Raw genomic sequence first — 10375 nt, forward strand, 5'->3', positions numbered from 1 at the left:
AAAAAAGGAATCTGTAGCTAAAGCTTTCCATAATTCTCAAGCACCAGATGACCATGAGGTAGGAACTGTCATTTTGATGATTTCACAGATGATTTGGAAAGGCAATTCCTTAAAGGGTCAGTGACTTGTCTCTCTACACCTTTAGCTTCATCGCATTCAAGAGCTCTTCAGCTGCTGAATCCATTTCCAGAGCACTTGCCGTTACATCTCTCTAGCCACTCATGTCTTTTAGTCTTGCAACCCTAAGCTGACAGTCCCATAGCTCTAGATAAATAGTGCTTCCAGACTCTGAATCTACTTTTTCCAGAGCTGTGATGGTGGCAAGCATTCTAAAATGTCTACAACAGTTGTGCACATTTTATTATTCCCCCTCTCACTTCAGCAGGTTCTCCTAAACTACTCGAACACTCAGGACCATTTATACGCCTGCTGGACCTTCACTGAGCTCAGTGCATCAAAAAATTGGTTGGGATCCATCACAAAAAGCAGGGAAAAAAACCAAAACATAATTTCAGTCTGCAGCAAGCTAAAAGCCACCAACGTTCTTCCAGCATGACAACACAACACTGAATGACATCTCTTATCTTTGTCAAAAATTGCAAAAGATTGCAAATGAAACTGAAATGCTCATTTTCTTGAGCAGGAAAAACAGAACAATCTCCAGAGATGTGACAACAAACTATCACAGTTCGTCCATCACTTCACATGATCAGGCTTTTGTTCTCCTCCAACAGTCCATCTTTTCAATGTGCTGGGGTTTTTTCTGCAGCCAAGTACCATGCAGAGTTTAAGAGCCTTAAAACAGCTTCTGCATATCATTCCACAGGTTTCACCATTTAAATGACAAGGAAAGGGATTCTTATGCATGCAGATTAGCCAGCTCTACCTTGTACTGCTAGCCAGCATGAGACTGAGGATATCACAATGACCAGAGTTGATGATGCTTCACAGACCGGCTTTTCAAGCAGGGGTAATCTCACTGCTTGTGCGTCTGACCCTAGAAAGAAGAAACAGATACAGTTTATTTGGGAAAGGCCAATGTGTTCATTGACACCGTAGCTATGTAAGAGGCTTTTTAGTCCACAGCTTGAAGAGTATTACCTCCCAACACAGCCTAGCTTGACATGAAAATCAGAGGTCCTAGGAGGTAAGTACCTAGTAAGAGTAGTACTCTGCCATTCAATAGTACACAACAATGAAGATTTTCTACCAACAACAGAAAAATTATTAGTTCTCCCCAGGCCTATCCACTATTAGGCACATCCGCTTTGAAGACAGCATGATTTCTCCAGTATGTTAGGACAGCAGAGGACCATACATCAGTCTCCATTTATTTAAGAAATGCAAACCTATAATGCACTAAACGCATTCACTGAATGAATATCAAGTGTATAACTGTGCGGGTTTAGCTAGATGAGGAACAAGAGAAATAGGTCAAACTTTTGTGCTTTAAGAATATCATAATGCTTACCTTTTTTTAAATTAATATTGCTGAACTATACACCTCTGTAACAAACTTACAAGGACAAAAATATTGCCACGTGAACTTTCCTCTGTAAGCTTACCATCCTTGAATGTAGATACTAGTAACAATGAAGAAAGAAAAATGTGTATATATATACACAAAAATTTCATGCAAGAAACCTAAACCACTGTAAAATCATGTCTTTCTACGGACGATGACTCACTCATTAAATCTAGAAACATTTTCAGACACTGAAGTGGAATAACATATCTGTGTGGGTATGGGGTAAGTGGAAGACTGAAGTGATGGATAATTTGAAATGGTAAGATACACTATTAAGAACACATATTTATGACCAGAGCTGAAGAGAGTTCCAAAATTTTCCAAAAATTTAACAACAACGTTTTGGCTGTATTTGATTGCTTTTCCCTATAAATGTGATGTTTGGTAAGCTGAAGGGGGAATAAACCTACTTCCTAACCAGCTCCCTTAGGACTGAAGTAGTGTCCATACTCCTCCTCCTCCTCAGGCAGTCAGTATGTCTGTGTGCAGCTGAGAGCTCAACCACGTGCTGCTAGCTCTCGCCAGCTTTAGTAACCCCTCATTACACACTGGAAAGGTAGGTACCTCCATATGTTGTGTACACATAGAAAGATTATTTTTTATTAGAGATATGTATCTAAAGACATACAATAAGTAAATGCATAAATAAAGTACCAGAAAAGAAACCCAGACTGAATGGGTACTAGGACTGCATTGCTGCTACTCTGGACTCTGCTTTCAGCATACAGCTACCACATCCCAGGGAGCTCTCAGCCCACGCTGGATCACGCCATGTCAACCAACTCCACATGGGCCAGCTCCTCATCTGGTGCAAACTGGCACTGCTCCAATGACTTAATCAGAATTTCGCTAATTAGCACCAGCACACGACTGATGGCTTTCTGCCTGAGGAGATGTGAACATTTTCCTGCCTGCTGGCCTGTGAAAAGCTTTTGCTAGCATGGGATGATCTTTTCTGATGTGGTAGAAAAACAGTTGTGTGTTGCATTTCCATTTCTGGGGAGAACTTCAGTGACTGCTTGCTACACCAATGAGACAGGCTCTAGTCCAGTGATGTCAAACAGGACACTGTGACCACACAGGTCAACTGGAAAAGTGCGCTTCTGACACACTGCCAGAGGAAATGAGCTCTCTCATCAATGGCACAGAGCTGTGCCGAGCCAAGCAATCCCCCTATTGCAGTGAAAACCCAGCATATGTGCAAAGTAATTAACAGCTACCATTTAACTCCGGAAACTAAATGAACAGGGGCAGAGCTAGAGAACATAAGTGCCAAGAAACAATGGACCGATCCTCATGAGGGACAAAGCGCAGTATTTCCCTGCTCACTCTGCACTCAGTCTGCATACACATACGGCCACGTGGAAGAAAATATAAGTCTCTCCTACCATCCTAGCAGTATTATTGATATTTGTGATAAAGAGCATCTGTATAGCACAAGAGACGGAATCCAACTGCGCTACACACAAACTGCCTCCAAAAGCATAACACAACTACATCATAATGACAGATGAAGCATTTGTTAGCAAGGCATGGCCAGATTAAGTGACATGACCAAGGTTACACAGACAGCCAAAGGCTGCTGAGAATTTGTTAGTCCCCTTTGTCTCCTACACTGCTAAAGTCAGAATGCATTCCCAGATGGAGATAGACAATAAAAAACAGAGTCAATAATACCAGGGATTTTAGGCTTAAACAGAGTCATTCTTATTTGCATTGATATTAATGACAGCATGTAGAAAAGCTCATCAATTGTATTGAGTGAAAGTTTTATTAGATACAAAGAAGCTGGACAATAATAGGCATGAAATTGATAGAATAAAAGCAATACAGGATCACAAGAAATTACAGCCTGATTTCTCTCCAATAACAGACAACATTCAGAGAATGGTAAAGGTACTTCCACTAATTAAAGGTATTTGGTCACATCTTCTCTTTCAGATAGACTCAAGTTTGTAGTTGCAACTACACTTGTGTTAAGAATTGAGGCAGTGGAAAACACAGCACAATTCTTCTAGCTGACCTGAAAATACAGTACTCCCATTCTCATCTTCAGTTGCTACTTCTCTCAGCACTGTCAAATGTTAAACAGACCCAGCAGTTAATGTGGTACAATTTATGGTAGGAGCTTCACCTGTGTAAAATACAGCTCTGTGTCACAAACCTCAGTTGCATGGATTTCGTACAGAAGATGCAGAGGCTATGCTGACTTCCAAAGTTATAACTCAGCAGAAGAGCTGGAGCAACAAGCATATTTTATTATGAAAGGCTGCAGGCTTATTTATTTATCCAGCTTGTGCACCAGGCAGATGCTAGAAAGATGCAACCTTTCTCCCAGGCTCACACACACGGGCAATTACGTGTCTGAACACCTTCCTCCCAGAGAGAGCATGAAGTCTGGCTCTGAAAAACAGCAGTTCAACACTGCAGGAGCCAGCATGAGCCAAGGAAGGATGCTGTGGAAATACAGGAGAGCACCATGATTTTCAACCTTTTCTGAACTCTGCTCTTTCTTATTCAACTGAGAACCAGTAGCAATCCAGCATTACATTTAATAACTTGATAAGACTGGCAGGAGGAAGCCCTGAGCTAACAGAGTAGTAATCTCCCCATCTTTGGAGGAAGCACAAAGTGTGAGAGCAAATATGACCCAAAGAGGCATACAAAGGACTCTTTTTTGCATTTGCTTTATGGAGAATGCCCTCAGAGCTTTTGATCCAGATGGAAACCAGCAGGGACAACAAAGCTATCTTTTAGCTACAGTTGCACACACACCTGACCTAAAGTGTTCAGGCAGTAGGTTGGATGCTGTGATTTGTGCCAGGGACTACTTCAATTTACACTGATTGCTGTTATCCTCAAAGGGCCACTTGAGTCCAGGAGTGAGACTAGTGCTCGAGGGAATCAGCGTGGGCAAGTATTAGGAGCTGCAGGTAGTTGGAGGACACCTTAGGATTCTCTTACAGTGAACAAAAGCTCCTGTGATCGTGCGAGCTGGTTTTATAGCAGCTCTGCAGAACAAACCGCACTTAAGGAAGACAGTTCGGGTGCTTCCTTGCTGGAGCAATTGGTGGAATTGCAGCATGACCCTACAGAGACTGTGAAGAGGACAAGCAAGAGAGGTTGCCTTTTTAAGATCAAGTCACACTCTGGCCACTTTCTCAACATTAATTGCAGAACTGCCTGCAGTAAGCTCTTCCTTGTTGCATGGTCGTTTTCAAAATCATTAGCATGCATCATGACAATGTGACTTGGGCAAAGAGAAGGACTGCCAATTAATGTGTCTTTACAGCAGTCCCTTCACCTCACTAGGACATTTTGCTTGTAGAGTTAACTGTCCATTTGTAGCTTCCAAATGAAAGTTGTCAGCTGTGTAAATACTGTCGGCCCCACAGGAGTTGTGTCTCCAACACTTGTTCCAAATAGCACAGAGGCTGGGAAATCCAACAGACAAACTGAATTCATTGTAGGGTCCCTTTGAAGTGTTCCTGCAAATGACAGTCCAGAGCATCCTCCCAGGCTTTACATTTTCCTTCCTTCCTGCCTCTGCAGGCAGCACATGCTTAGCAGCTGTGTCCCTACCTTCCTTCTAGTGCCAGCTCCTGGCATCAGGAAATGCCAGCCCTTAGAAATACACATCTTTGAACTCCACTACAGTTGGGGCAAAATTTAATGTGATATGCAAGAATCTGAGTGCTTGGGTTTTGGTCTGGTTGCAATTTAAATCTCATGAGCTGCACAATCACCTGGGAGTTCTAAAATGACTTGTGTACAGGTGAGAAAAAGCTTCATTTAAGTTTCTGGCAGTTACTCATTAAGAGTTGGGTAGCATCTGTGAAAGGCAGCCATTTGGTTTTGATTAATGAGAAAGGTTTGCTGAGCACAGATGGAACAAAACCAAAACCACTGTGACCACAACTGCTGGGTTTACACATATCCAACACTCAAACACACAGGATACGAGGACGGGGAACTGGCCTCACAAGAAGACATGGGCACATTTATGTATTCACATGAGAGACAGTCCAAAAGGACTCGCAGTCTGGAACCCAACTGCCATAGACCTTTTAAGACCATAAGGACAGGCCCAATATCCAGAAGAATGAAGTCACCATTATTATGGGAGGACTTTGGTACAGGCCTGTTTTCATCAGAGTGGTGCCTGCGTCAATGCCAACTGTTGTTACTCCAAGCATACTACAATGGCACAGTCCATTTGCAGAAGTTCTCAACCAAAACGATGCTCCATCATTGGTGGTTCTGGAGCTACCTTGTCTTCACTGTGCCCTACAGATGTGTGGTTACACTGGTTCCTCACCTTCCAGGTGTGCTGACACAGCAGACCCTAATGAGCTCAGTACTGTTATGGTCAGCTGGGCAAGGTAGCCCCTACTTAAATTTTGGTTTATTAAAGCAAGTAAGGCCCAGCACTTCCCCCACTGTTGGGGATATAGTCATGTATGAGCTTTAACTTCCATATCAAGCACTAGCTTCAGCTTAAGACAGAAATATACTGAGAACAGCTAGACATATATTGAAATCAGGATGATTTTGAGGCTCTAAAGTGGGATCCTACCAATACTTTCCCCTCGGTCTCCCCACTTTCTCAGGTTTTCCAGTCCATTCTTCTTTTGCCTAAAAATTATTGCTTGCACTTTTAAAAAATCCACATACATTAGGGTTTCTATCTTCTTCCATCTCTGCTTCTTAGTTTCAGTTCATACACTCTTGTTTTTAACTTGCTCCCACACAGCTTCAGCTCCATCCACCTTCCCCATCCAGAATTTTACATTTCAATCATGTCCTCTCTTAATCTCCTGTCTCCTAATGAATTCAAGCCTAATTTTCTTAACCTCTCCGCAGGGTTCTAAACCATTGAGACCTTTTATCCTACTAGTTACTCTCTCCTGCACCTTTTCTAATTCTTCAATATGCTTTCTGTAATAAGAACAAACCGCTAGAGGTAAAAGCCTCTCTTCTGGCAAGTGGAAAGAGATTTATTAGAAAGAACAGAAGAATGCTAATAACAGTACCATTTCCTCTCTGTGAGGACAGACACCCGTTTGCAGCCTGAATAGATCCCTAAGTATCAATCCTGCAGCAGTGGAGAAATGGGAGCAGCTGATCTGGAGAGAATTCAGTCTGCTTCCTCATCTACTCATGCTGCACTGACTGCTGCTGCTTTTCCTCCAGGTAATGGAACAGAAAAATCTGATGCCCACTTTAAAGAAATTCCAGCACTTTTGCACAGTGCAGGTACCTTATGGGCTGGGGCAGAACAAGTTCCTTTCAACAGTTTCACTAGTCTGCTTCGATCCTGACCCAGAGAGACGGGGTCAATCATTTCATTCTAAGAGCGCATCCATCAGCCTCCTCATCTGTTTTCTGGCGGTACAATACCACTGCCAATTCACAAGAGAGCTCAATCTAAAGACAGAAAGGATCAGCATTGTTACATCCTGGATGTCCCCTGTAGAGCCGTCTAGAGGATTACTCATCCCTAAACTAACTGCCCCAAGGAAAACCCCAGTGGACTCTCCTAGTGTGGTTACTGCAATATCACCATTAATGGGTGCAGAACAAAGCAGTTCACAGAAACTTCTTCAAGCCTTGTTCAGACACCTTCAACCCATCAAGTTAAGAGAATATGAAGGAGACAGAGTATTTTCCTCCTCATCTTCATTAACCCAGGGGAAACATGCTGCAGCAACACACTGCCAGTTGTCATCATATTCTGCCTGTTAATCCTCGAAGTAGAAACAGCAGTGTCTCTAGAGTAGGAACACCTCTAACTCTAGAAACAAGTCTGAAACAAATATCTGAACAACTTTGACTCTTCTGAATTATCAAACCACTTAAGTTCAGCTCCTAATTCCCCAACTAATTCATAACTTGTAAAAGCCTAAAGTAGTCCAGCAATGCTAAATTATAACCAAACTTAGAATTCAAATCTGGATCTGAGCTTTGCCATTTCTGATAGAAAAGTTTGGAGCAGTTTGAAGCTCCATGAAAAACATTTGCAGCAACAGTAACTCATGTTGCAAAGCTATTTATTTATTATTATATGGTGATGTTATAAACAGAGAAAATACAGTAATTACTGTAAGTCATTAGAAGATCTTTCTTCTTTCATCCTTGCTTCCAACTGTTGCATGTTTGACCTCAAAACTTCAGTCAGGCCTGCAAAAGATCACAGATGTTGCCTGGCACTTGTGCATTTGCCAATTCAGCCACTGAATTCTGCCCCACTAGTAAAATGCCATTCAGCGTAAGGGAATGTGTTGGTTTTGCGTGGCAAGGTTTTGGTAGCGGGGGGGCTACAGGGGTGGCTTCTGTGAGAAGCTGCTAGAAGCTTCCCCTGTGTCTGACAGAGCCAATGCCAGCCGGCTCCAAGACGGACCCGCCGCTGGCCAAGGCCAAGCCAATCAGCGCCTCTGTGATAACATATTTAAGAAAGACAAAAACAGTTAGAGAGAGCTTTTTGCAGCCAGAGAGAGGAGTGAGAAGATGTAAGAACATCTGCAGACACCAAGGTCAGTGCAGAAGGAGGGGGAGGAGGTGCTCCAGGCGCCGGAGCAAGATTCCCCTGCAGCCCGTGGTGAGGACCATGGTGAAGCAGGCTGTCCCCCTGCAGCCCATGGAGGGAGGATGAGGGGGTGTAGCGATTCCACCTGCAGCCCGTGGAGGACCCCACGCCGGAGCAGGTGGAGACACCTGAAGGAGGCTGTGGCCCCGTGGGAAGCCCGCGCTGGAGCAAGCTCCTGGCAGGACCTGTGGATCCGTGGAGAGAGGAGCCCACGCCAGAGCAGGTTTGCTGGCAGGACTTGTGACCCCGTGGGGGACCCACGCACCCCGTGGAGGAGACTCACGTTGGAGAAGGCCGTGAAGGACTGTCTCCCGTGAGAGGGACCCCACGCTGGAGCGGGGGAACAATGAGTCCTCCCCCTGAGGATGAAGAAGCAGCAGAAACACCGCGTGATGAACTGACCGTAACCCCCACTCCCCGTCCCCCTGTGCCGCTGGGGGGGGTGGAGGTTGAAGCCGGGAGTGAAGTTGGGCCCGGGAAGATGGGAGGGGTGGGGGGAGGTGTTTTTAAGATTTGGTTTTATTTCTCATTCCTCTACTCTGTTTTGCTTAGTAATAAATAAGATGAATTCCCTCTCTAAGTTCGGTCTGTTTTGCTCGTGATGATAATTAGAGAATGATCTCTCCCTGTCCTTATCTCGACCCGTAAGTTTTTTTTCATTGTACCTTTTCTCCCCTGTCTAATGAAAGAGGGGAGTGATAGAGCGGCTCTGGTGGGCACCTGGCCCTCAGCCAGGGTCAACCCACCACAGGGAACTGAGGTGAACTGAGCTCTGCCAAAAGAGACTCAAATTCATATTCCCACTTAGAGAGAATAGTATGCAGCCCACAGCTAAACCGGTGAGGCTCTAGGAATTAGTCTGTTTGTTTTGTGGCTATCCAAAAGGTGTAGATTGTTTACATGGAGCAAAGACGGTGCCCCAGTCATGGGAGCTGCTTTCGGGGTCTTCCCCCTCTTCTGATCGTTATTAGCTCAGCAGATCAGAACGAGCAGACTGCTGAGGCCAAGAGGAGAATTAAACCTGAAAATACAACCCTGCAGGAATGTTTTTTTCTTTGGTTGGTTGTTTTTGTTTTGGTTTTTTTGGTGGGTTTTTTTTTCCCCCACCCACCCTTTTAAAAACCTTGGTGTTTCTTCTGCCAAGCAACGAGCAGTCCCACCTGCATTTTCAGCAGCTTCCTTTGGTGAAGTACGTTCCCTGGTAGAACACAGGGATATGAAATGAAACATTAAGGATTCCTCCCAGAGTAATTGAACCCATTACATTTCATGAGATCTCTGCATTTCATTTAGCCTGAAATAAAACAAAGATTGTGTGCCTTTCCTGAGTCTATCAAGTGAAAAACTAAATGTACCTTTAACAGAGCTGCAAAAATTAGTCTCTTCTTATTAAATCATACTTAACAAATTATAGTAGTGACACAAGTTAATTGCGGAGTTATCTGGAGAATGGTAGAGTTATCATGAGTCACTCTGTAATCAGGAACTGAGCACAATTTCTAACAGTTACCAAAGCTACCACATTAGAAGAAATTCTTACTGTGAAATGATGAGCAGTTGCCTGTTACGCTCCAACACATTGTGGCCAGACTGCAATTATGCTACTGCCATTAATATCTGCTTCAACAACACTCAGTAGAAGCCCCGTTGCGGAGGCATTCACTGTGCTGTGAAGACGGGCACTGTTCAAAAACTTCACGGTGTGAGGAAGTATAGCCTGAAAGGTGACAGGCAGATATCGTCACTGACACAGTGAGGAGAGGAGTGGGCAGCACTTGGTAGCATAAACCCTGTTTACATCCAGGGTGAATAGGTAACCAGGGACTACAGTACAGAGCAACAGGATCCCATTGCCAAATACATCGCTCTTGTACATCCTGATGATGCCCACGGTCTACCACATGGGAAAAATGAGAAAAAACAGCACAGATTTAAAGTCTGAGAAAGAACTTCAGCAGCAAGTTACTGGCTACAGGTAATCAGAGACCTGGTAAAGATGCTGTGACATGTTCAGAGACAGGATAAGGAAGGAGAACAAAATAAGCACTGGGATTTTCTCTTAGCTAGAGGATTGGGACTTTGTGGAGGCTTCCCTGGACTCTCCTCCAGAAGAGGATCAGCAATGCACCGAAGCACCTACATGTTGAAAAGGGTTTGGATAATCACAATTACTTCATGCTAAAAAAAAAAAGAGGAATATATATTGCCCAAGAATGTCAAGAAATTCACAGTACCCCTTCACATACCTCACTGCCAGGCTG

The sequence above is a fragment of the Balearica regulorum genome, chromosome 17 (genome assembly GCF_011004875.1).
Source record: "Balearica regulorum gibbericeps isolate bBalReg1 chromosome 17, bBalReg1.pri, whole genome shotgun sequence".
Classification (NCBI taxonomy): Eukaryota; Metazoa; Chordata; class Aves; order Gruiformes; family Gruidae; genus Balearica; species Balearica regulorum.